The sequence below is a fragment of the Corvus hawaiiensis genome, chromosome 3 (genome assembly GCF_020740725.1).
Source record: "Corvus hawaiiensis isolate bCorHaw1 chromosome 3, bCorHaw1.pri.cur, whole genome shotgun sequence".
Classification (NCBI taxonomy): domain Eukaryota; kingdom Metazoa; phylum Chordata; class Aves; order Passeriformes; family Corvidae; genus Corvus; species Corvus hawaiiensis.
Genome location: NC_063215.1, coordinates 106,386,950 through 106,395,882, shown reverse-complemented (window position 1 = coordinate 106,395,882; position 8,933 = coordinate 106,386,950). Strand labels below are relative to the sequence as shown.

The 8,933-nt window shown below is 49.6% G+C and overlaps 2 long non-coding RNA genes across 2 annotated transcripts; both read left to right on the top strand.

Annotated features, from left to right (window-relative positions):
* Window positions 1-437: 437 nt before the first annotated feature.
* LOC125322504 lies at window positions 438-3,189 on the top strand. Its single transcript, XR_007202034.1, has 3 exons — window positions 438-581; window positions 2,277-2,382; window positions 3,143-3,189. It is a non-coding gene; the product is annotated as an uncharacterized LOC125322504 (long non-coding RNA).
* Window positions 3,190-3,336: 147 nt separating this feature from the next.
* On the top strand, window positions 3,337-6,249 carry LOC125322578. The gene is made up of 3 exons (XR_007202102.1): window positions 3,337-3,378; window positions 4,877-5,029; window positions 6,210-6,249. It is a non-coding gene; the product is annotated as an uncharacterized LOC125322578 (long non-coding RNA).
* Window positions 6,250-8,933: the final 2,684 nt, after the last annotated feature.

Here is an 8,933-nt window from a genome sequence, read left to right as displayed (position 1 = left end):
TTGTTCAGGCTCGGCTTGGTGCTGTCACGAGGCAGCTGCAGGTCTTTCCTCAGGGAGTTGCAGAGTGCCTCTGTCCTCAGGGCTCGGGGAAATCAGGGCGCTGAGACAGGAGAGGCAGCTGAGGGGTCCCTCGTGGGGAGCAAGTCCTGCTGGTGGGCACTGTCTCACAGGGAGTGGGAGCTCTGCGGCCTCAGGAACGTGCCGCTGGCTGTGGTACCTGTGGCACTTGGGAGCTGGCGCTGTGTGGGCAATTGTCAGGTTGAGCCAAGGAGCTGTGCCCAGCTGGGGGGGCTGGGAGAAAGCAAGGAGCCAGAGAGCAGGGAATTCTCTGAGCCAGTGCCAGTTTGTACCTCATGGAAGCCTGGCTGGGAGATGGGGCTGCAGGCCGCTCCATGGCGGGGTGCCTTGCCCGGGGCTGCAGCGCTCATGGCTGACCCTCTCCTTACAGTGACCCCGCAGACGGCCACTGGTGCCGAGCGCCGAGAGGAGCCGCTCCGTGGGAAGGGGCAGAAGGACGGAGCCTCTTTGGAGCCACAGCAGTCCTTGCTCGAGGCACTCTCCTTGCTCAGCAGCGATGACTGGTAAGAAAGGCCCCGTTCACTCTGTCTCCCTCTTAGCGTTAAGGTAGGTTAGGAGAGCATCTTGCTAGTGCCTCTGAGCCCCAACAGCCCAGAGGGCCGAGGGGCACCAGTGAAACCACTCCAGAGCAGAGAGAGGATAAAGATTTGAGAGCAGCCTTTTCTTGGCCTTGGTCTGCAGCAGTGCTCCAGCTGCAGCAGGTCCGTGCTGTTTCCTCGCTTTGCCTGCTGCTCTGTGGAGCTGCAAAGGAAATCTTGAGGGAAGAGAGAAAGCTGTGGGACAAGATGATTTGCTGGCTGAAGCCAGAAGCAGGATGGCAGCAGTTTGGAGTGTAGAGATTTGGGTGCCTCGGGGCCCAGTGGGACTGAGTAAGATTTGTCTCTGGCCCCACTGCTGGCAGCAGTGGCAGGAGTCAGGGTCTGCCTGTGACCTTCCGCATGTGAGTCCCAGGAGCAGCTACAGGGAGTTCTTCTTTCTGAGAAATGCACTGAGTTGTGCTATAGAGTCACTCAGCCTGTCATTAGTCCTGAGGGGCTCATGGCAGAAGAGAAGGAAAAAGAAATAAAATCCTCTAGGAATCTTGCACTTTTGCAAGTCAACTGTTTCCTTCTCACTGCTTCATATGGGCCTGAGATGTTTTGTCAATACTCACAATGTGTCCCAAACTTAGACACTGACAGAAGGAGGCCTGTAGAGGCCCAGAGGTGATAACCCCACAAATGTTAGGTGATATTGGTTGTCTTTTTGATGTCTGGGTTATCATCTACTCACTGCTGGATGCTTCATTCACCCTGGGATAAGGACTCCATTCACCCTGGGATAAGCATGAAAAATCTGCCGCAATGCATCTCCTTGTGCAGTCGCCTTTGCTCTGCCCTGTCTCTTCTGCTTTCTCTTCCCCATTTCTGTTTGGTGCCCTGTGAGGTGCAGAGAGCTTCTGCAGCTGTGGGGGGGTCCGGGTGACACTCAGGGATGCCCGTGGCATCGGCCGCCAGCCCTGCGCTGCAGCCCCGATGCATCACGCGCCTTCCTGTAGCTCAGGTCCTGCACAAAGCAAGTGCTGAGAGAGGGAGTTGTTTGCACCTTGTAAATAACATGTTGCTGCTGTTTTAGGTAGGGGCTTTTGGGAAAAGCCAGACTTTCAGCTGTTCTTGCCCGGGTGTGGAATCTTCTGGGGCATCCTGCTGCTTTCCTGGAGAATGTGTGAGGTGGAGTGGAGTGGGTGACAGACAGGCCTAGATTGCAGAGTGGAAACTCAGCTACAGAGTGCCAGTGCAGACTCTCACTGCTGAACTGCCTGCTGGAGCTGGCAAAGAAGGAAAATGCCCCAGACACAGCCCAGTGGGACTGTGTCTCAGGGACAGGTACAGGGAGGTGACAAGAAACAGCAGCATGGCACGGTCTCACAGCCTCCAGGAAGCACTGACATAGGGACTTCATGTGCCAGAGACTTCAGAAAGGCTGTCTTGTTAAACGGCCACAAATGAAGACTCTGAAAGCCCTCTATTTGCCTCTTGGATTTGTGTATGCTTTTGACAGCCACAGCAACCTGTGGCAGCGAGTTCCACGATTTCATCAAGTACTGCTTGAAAAGCACCTCCCTTTGTTTGACTGAGCCGCCAGCCTGGTAAATTCAGAGGGTGCTGCCTAGTTCTTGGGTGGAGAGAAAGTCAATCTTTTTGGTACTTGCCTTTCAGGGAGCTGAAGGAGAAGGGACTCTTCAGCATCAAACACCTGGCTGAGTCCCACTCAGAAGTCCTTCTTTGTAGACTTCGTGAGGTTTGCTTGGCACTTACCAACGAGGTAAGAACATTGTTCTGAATCGTCCTCCGTGCTTCTTACACGGTGTGTAGAGTAGATATGTGCTTGTTCATCTCCCTGTGTGCTCAGGGACTGCCTTCATTTCTGTTTCTAGACCTTATCTTTCTCATGTCTGTCAGCTCTCTATAGGATCTGTGTGCACATGTAGCTCTATTTACTGGTAGGTCGGGCATCTGACACGCTCCTCTTGGAGCGAGCTGCCATTACAATGCAACGTGCAAATGCAGAAGCGGAGACACTAATTATGTTATTTGCTGCAGTCCAAATCTCTGCCCAAGCTGTAATTCAACACTGCCAATTAGTCTGTAGACTTGAGCCTGTGTTTTCTGTTTCCTGGCTGAGGGCTTCAACTGCTGCTGTTGCTTTTTCAAACAGGAGCAAATGACTCTTTTGTCTTTATGACTTGTGCCTTTATGGCTTGAGAGCAGCCCTTGCTTTAATTTGTTTCTTTGTTTTTTGAATAAAAGGGCCTAAAACCAAAGCAATGGACATTCCAGAAGAATTAAGTAGAACACTTTAAGTGAAATAATATGTTTTAGGCCTGCAGGAAGCAGGCCTGAGGCATAGCTCAAGTAGGTGCCAGAGTTAAGTGCCTTTCTGTGCTTGTGCTCTTCTGCTCTGCCTGTGCTTTTGTGTTCCCCTGGACACAGCGGGAAGTGTTGTCATTTCCTGGGACTTTTGTCTAAGGCAACTGGTTTTCTTTTCAAGGTGATTCTTATGTTTCCCCGCATGACTTCCCCAGGTGACCAACCTTCGCTCAAAGGTGTCTTACTCTGCAATCGTCACTCTGGGAGAGCTCTTTGTGACCTTGCAGAAGGACATGGACTCGGAGGTGGATGAGGTTGCTCGGGTCCTTCTCCAGATGGTGTGGAACTCCCCAGAGTTTGTTCAGAAAGCAGCCAGTCACACCCTGGGAGTCATGGTGGAGCATGTGACTCCTGCACGAGCAATGACTGCTCTCATGGACAGTGGAGTCCAGTAGGTTCTTCTTCTCTTAGTGATATTCTTCACCTTCTATTGTGTGTGGGGGAGAAGGGCTGAGAGAGAGAATGGGAATGGTGGGAGGGAAGGGTCCTGTATCCTGCATCTTCTGTGATCTCAGTGACTTGATTCTCCAATCAACCTCACTTCTTTCCTCTTGTCACCTATTTCTGCCCTCATGCAGCCCTTTAGTTGACAGAATCACAGAGCTGTAGAATATGCTGAGTTGGAAGGGGCCCATCAGGATCATCGAGTCCAGCTCCTGCCCTTGCACAGAACAAACACGCCAAGGGTCACACCATGTGCCTGAGAGCGTTGTCCAAAGGCTTCCTGAACTTTCTCAGGCTTGGTGCTGTGACCAGTACCCTGGGGAGCCTGTTCCAGTGCCCAGCCACCCTCTGGGTGAAAAACTTTTTCCTGATATCCAAGCTCAACCTCCCCTGACTCAGCTTGCTGCTGCTTCCTGGAGTTCTCCCAGTCTGTCCGAGTTGCCTAGATGTGGTGAATGGTGGGCAAGTGAAAGTGCCTGCAAAGGCTAAGGATAGAGCCCTGTGGTTTTGTGGGAAGAGGGACAATTGCAACTGCAGCTGTGAGCGCTCTTTGATATTTCACAGCCCTAACCACAGAGGCCTTGGGAAAAACCATGCATCCTCATTATGCCATTCACTTGAGAAGTAAGGAGGGTTCTTGCTGGGGCATGGAGCACATGGGGGAGAACGTGCTGGATGTGGCACAGCCTGCACAGCAGGTGCAGCTCCTGCCAAGAGGAGTCTTGTAGGACTGTCCTGGCCTTAGAGGCCCACTTGCTATTCAAACTGATGTCTCATGTTAGCCTTGAGATGATGAATCACTGTACAGGCACCTTCACAGGCCGACTGCCATGGGACAGCTGAAGCAGGTGCTGCCTTAAGTGTTGGTGCTGGGCCTGATAGTCCCCAAGAGACACTGTCTAGAACAGGACAAGCTGGCTAAACTGACTGCCACCCTTTCCTCAGCTTTGGAAAAGGGGGAAACGTTCAGATGTATCTCTTGCCAAGCCTCACAGAAGAAACTGGCTGCATTGCAGAATATTCTGCAACTTCATGTCCCACAGCGTGTTTTCCCTGCATTTGTTTCTTTCCCAAGGTCTGCAGATTTGGGGGTAAATGGGTGCAAATATCCTCAATCTTGCTGCGGCTGTCTGTGTAGTGGCTGGCCCCTGATGGGTCAGCCTGGGTTGTCTTTAATTTCCCTCTTTCTCAGAGTGAATTTGGGGAAAGACATTGAGTATCAGATAGTGCAGGGAGACTGAATTCCTCACTCTTGCTTGCAGGCAGTCCTTCTGTAGAGTGCTAACTTTGTGTTTCTCTGCGGACAGAACCTTCTACAGGTGTCCCAAGTGTCAGGGAGAACCCAGGCCTCCTTCCCCCAGCAATGACAGGGAGCATGCTCTGGCCAAGGCCTGCGCTGTGTCCCTCTGCTCCCTGTGCCCCAGTGTCCGCTCTCTTCTTCCCAGGAGCCGCCACGTCCAGGTGCGGAAGTGCGCGGCCCAACTCCTCCTGTCCTTGATGGAGAAAACTGGAGTCACGAAGCTCGCAGGAACGCCCAGGGCTGAGAGGCTGGCGCACGCGGCAGGGACGCTTGCTCAGGACTGTCACAAGGACACAAGGTAATGATCTTCATTTCACCTCCTAAAACAGGAAAACTGTTGGGTGTCTGGCTGTAAAGGGCAAAACCACAAAAGAGTGGAAGCTAAAGGAAATATTAAGTTCCCTCACTGTGTGGATGAGGTTCACAGAGTCACGGAATACGCTGAGTTGGAAGGGACCCATCAGGGTCATCGAGTCCAGCTCCTGCCCGTGTGCAGGGCCCCCCAAGAGTCACTCCATGTGCCCGAGAGCATTGTCCAAAGGCTTCTTGAGCTCTGTCAGGCTTGGTGCTGTGACCACTGCCCTGGCTTGTCTGGGGAAATGACTGTGCTGGGGAACCTGAGGTTGTCCCGCAAGAGGGAGCATTGCCAACTTCCTGGGACTTGAATGATTCTTTCCTGAGATCAAAAGAGCCATCAGATGAGCCAGTCAAACAGTTTTGCTTGGCCTTAGGTGCACAAGACAAAGCCAAAATGTTGGCTAATGTTCATCACTGAAGGATCGCATACATCTATTTCTCATTAACTTAAGACTTTCCTAGAAATATTCCCGGGGTCTTTAGCCAATGTATTCAGTCTTTCTAAACCTCTTCTGCAGATTTCTATAATGCTCTTATCTGTGGCTGAATGACCTCCAAATTGCTTCCTGAAGAAAACTGTGGTTTCCTAGTGGCAAAATCAACCCAAACCACCCAAATCCCCTCACTTTGAGGATTCAATTCCCATTAATAGCTGCCAAGAACGCATGAGCAACTAGCTGTCCCTGTGCATACATATGGTATAGAATAATCAAAAGCAAGCATGAGGCATTTGGTCCTGGCTTCCCTGCCAGTTAAAGAAAGGCAAATTACTGTGCAATGGCAGCAAGACACTGCTAATAAGCTCTGACTCAAAGCAGAGGTGTTTTGCTTGTTCCCTGGGATCCTTCGATGCCACAGAAGCGCACCCACAGTTTCAGAGTGAGATTGTATTTTTCTGTTGCCCCACGTTCTCCTCTTGCCTCTTGTGTTCAGCTGACAGCACTGTGCAGTGCCAAGTGGAGGTAAATCTCTCTCTTTGCTGAGTAGGTAATGCCTTCTCATGCAGGTATGGCAGCTGCTGAGTTTAAGGTATCAGCTTATTCTGTTAATGCTCCTCCTTTGTTTGTTCACCTTCTATTCTTTCTTTCCTTCTTTCTTTCTTTCTTTCTTTCTTGTTTTAGGCATTATGGACAGGAGATGGTGAAAATGATGCTGAATCACCAAAAATTTAAAAGGCTTTTGGAACAATCTCTTTCCACCCGTGACCTGGAAGATATTCTGACAAGAATGAAGAAGAAAGTAAGTGCTTGGTAGGAGAAATGTCTCCTTTGTGCAAGTATTGCCACTGCTGATATGAGATCAAACAGACCTAATCTTATCCCATTCCTCTTCTGCCAAATCATTTTGCTCCTGGGAATGAACTGTTGATCTGTAGCCTGTTCATCTGCAGAGCACAAAGGAATTGATAATATTAGGGGAAAAGTGGGGTATTGGATATTTTGAATATTGGCCACAAACAGGGAAGGGAAAGAGGAGAAAATGGGTTTACATTTAAGCATAACCCCCCACCCCACTATCCCTACTCTGCCCCCAGTGACGCAATTAAGTGAGAACAGTGCTTCTGGAGATAACAGAGTCTTTGCAAAAGACACAGGAAGCAGTAGTGCCAAGAAAATTTCCAAATATACAAAAGATGTCCCAGTCAATCCCAATTCCTACAATTACTGTCTGTCTTCTGGGAATACTGCCTTGCTGTCATGCCCTGTGCAGCTGGAAGAAGCTTGGTGAATTCAGCAGCATCCAGTGGAAAATCATTTGTTTGCCTGGGGTATTTTTATTCTTTTTACCTACATTATAGAAGGGAGTGTGCCTTTGTGCAGCAACAGGGAGAGTGAGTGTGGAACCAAATCAACTTCCAACACAATGGGCCAACCTCCAAAGAGTCCAAATTTTTCTGCAGCTTCCTTTAAGAGCATTAGTTCCCTACCAGTTTGCATTATTCCCATTTATGCTCAAGAGGAATGAATTGGGGATTTTAGACTGCTGCTCAGTATGGTAGCAGCCATAACCTGCCATGGGCTATTGAAAACAAGGAGTTGGCATCACTGAACCTCTGGCCTGTTTCCTTCTGTAAGTTCGGAAAGGTTTGCCCAAGCCTTGGTTGCAGTGATCCTGGTTATAAGTTGTGTTTTAAACAGGTAATTTCCTATTTTACATTCTAAAGATCCATGGGGTTTCTTTATGCCTTTGTAGGGGATGGAAACGCAGAAGGATGAACACCCATCTGTCGAGAAGCCTGTGAAGAAGAGGAGCGATGGCTCGAAGAAGCCCCAGGCCACATTGCCTTCTAGTAAACGGTACTGAGCACTTTAGTTAGATGTGACAAAGCACGTGGCAAGCTTTACATGTCTCTTCCTCAGGAAAATCTTTCTGGTGGAGATGACCTGTGCCAGAGATTGTTTCCTTTCCCTACAAATGCTCTATCATAAAAAATGTCTCCTTCTGCATTACGCTGAACACAACTTCTCTGGAAGGGTTTCCACAAAAAATGGGCGACAAAAAGACACCCATTGGTTGCAGCTCAGAAGATCCAGTGCAGTGGCAAGGACAGTGCTGTGGAGGCTGTGAGAGGGCCATGTCTCCGCTGCCTCACTTGGGACAAGTAAATTCAAGCAGGGTTTTTTTCCTCTGAGAGCAGTCTTTTTCAGATGGGTGTTTTGATGAGAAGTCCCAGTCTAGAAGCAAGATGCCGTTCCCCAAAATAGCACTTCCCATGCATGTGGTTTGGCCTTCCTGAGTCATGGTTTTCTTACCCTCAGACAGTACCAAGATGAGTAGTAAGTAGCAAGCCAGTTCCTGAGCAACTTTGGTCAACAGGTGTCTCAATGTGGACGTTTTGTCTTGACATTCCTGTCCTTCATACTGTTTGCTTGATGGACAGCATGTTTGGTTTATTTCCCCCTGTGCTGCAATCAGCATTTGAGACAGGAATTTGGTCCTTGCTGTCTCTTCCTGCCAGTGGGAGAGCTACTTGTACCTGTTGTCCTCTGATAACAGAGGGGATTTATTTAGCTCTGTCATGCTCAGCGCTGGCAGGAGAGTGACCACATGCCTCAGTAGCGTAGTCAGGATCTTCCCATGCTCAAGAGAGTTGTTCCCAGTGGGTTTGTTAAGCTGTGGATCTAGTCTCTAGGGAAGCAATCATGTGAGCGTAGTGCTGGGATGTCTGGCTTCTGTTTTTATCCCTCTTACGGATTTTCTGGATCCTTCAGATATGCCCCTATCCATCTGTTCAGATGCATCTGAGCTATTTTTCCAGATTGTCATGCCTGCTGTAGAGACACTTCTCCAGAGGGATGAGTTTCCTTATTATAAGACGCACACCTCCCTCATGATGAGGCATTTAAACATGGAAGTAGCATCTCTCTTTCCTCACAAAGCAGTGCGACATGTGTACCTGGGAAGCCGTCTGGAGAGAAGTGAGATGCATCTCATCCTTGGTTTTCCTGAGTAAGCACTGGTGAGAATGTTGCTTGCAGATTGTCTCCTGTAATGATTGTCATGAGGCCTCCCGTTGTTTTTCAGATCAGGATTTTCTAGCTTGAAATCACATCATTAGGAAACCTCTCCAAGATGTTCTGCTCACAATTAACTGAAGGTATGATCACCAACAGGTCCGCATTTGGTTTTATTCAACAGGGTGAAGTCTACCTCTGATGGACGCCTCCTACGCCGCCCAAAAGCCCAGGTCACGTTACCTCCGGCTGTGGAAGAAACGGAGTCGCTCCAGAAGCTGTACAATCTCCTGGAAGCCAAGGAGTTTAAGACACGGATGGAAGGAGTGGCACTCCTCCTAGACCTGTGCAAAAGCAGCCCCCAGCTCGTCTCCACTAACACTGTCCAAG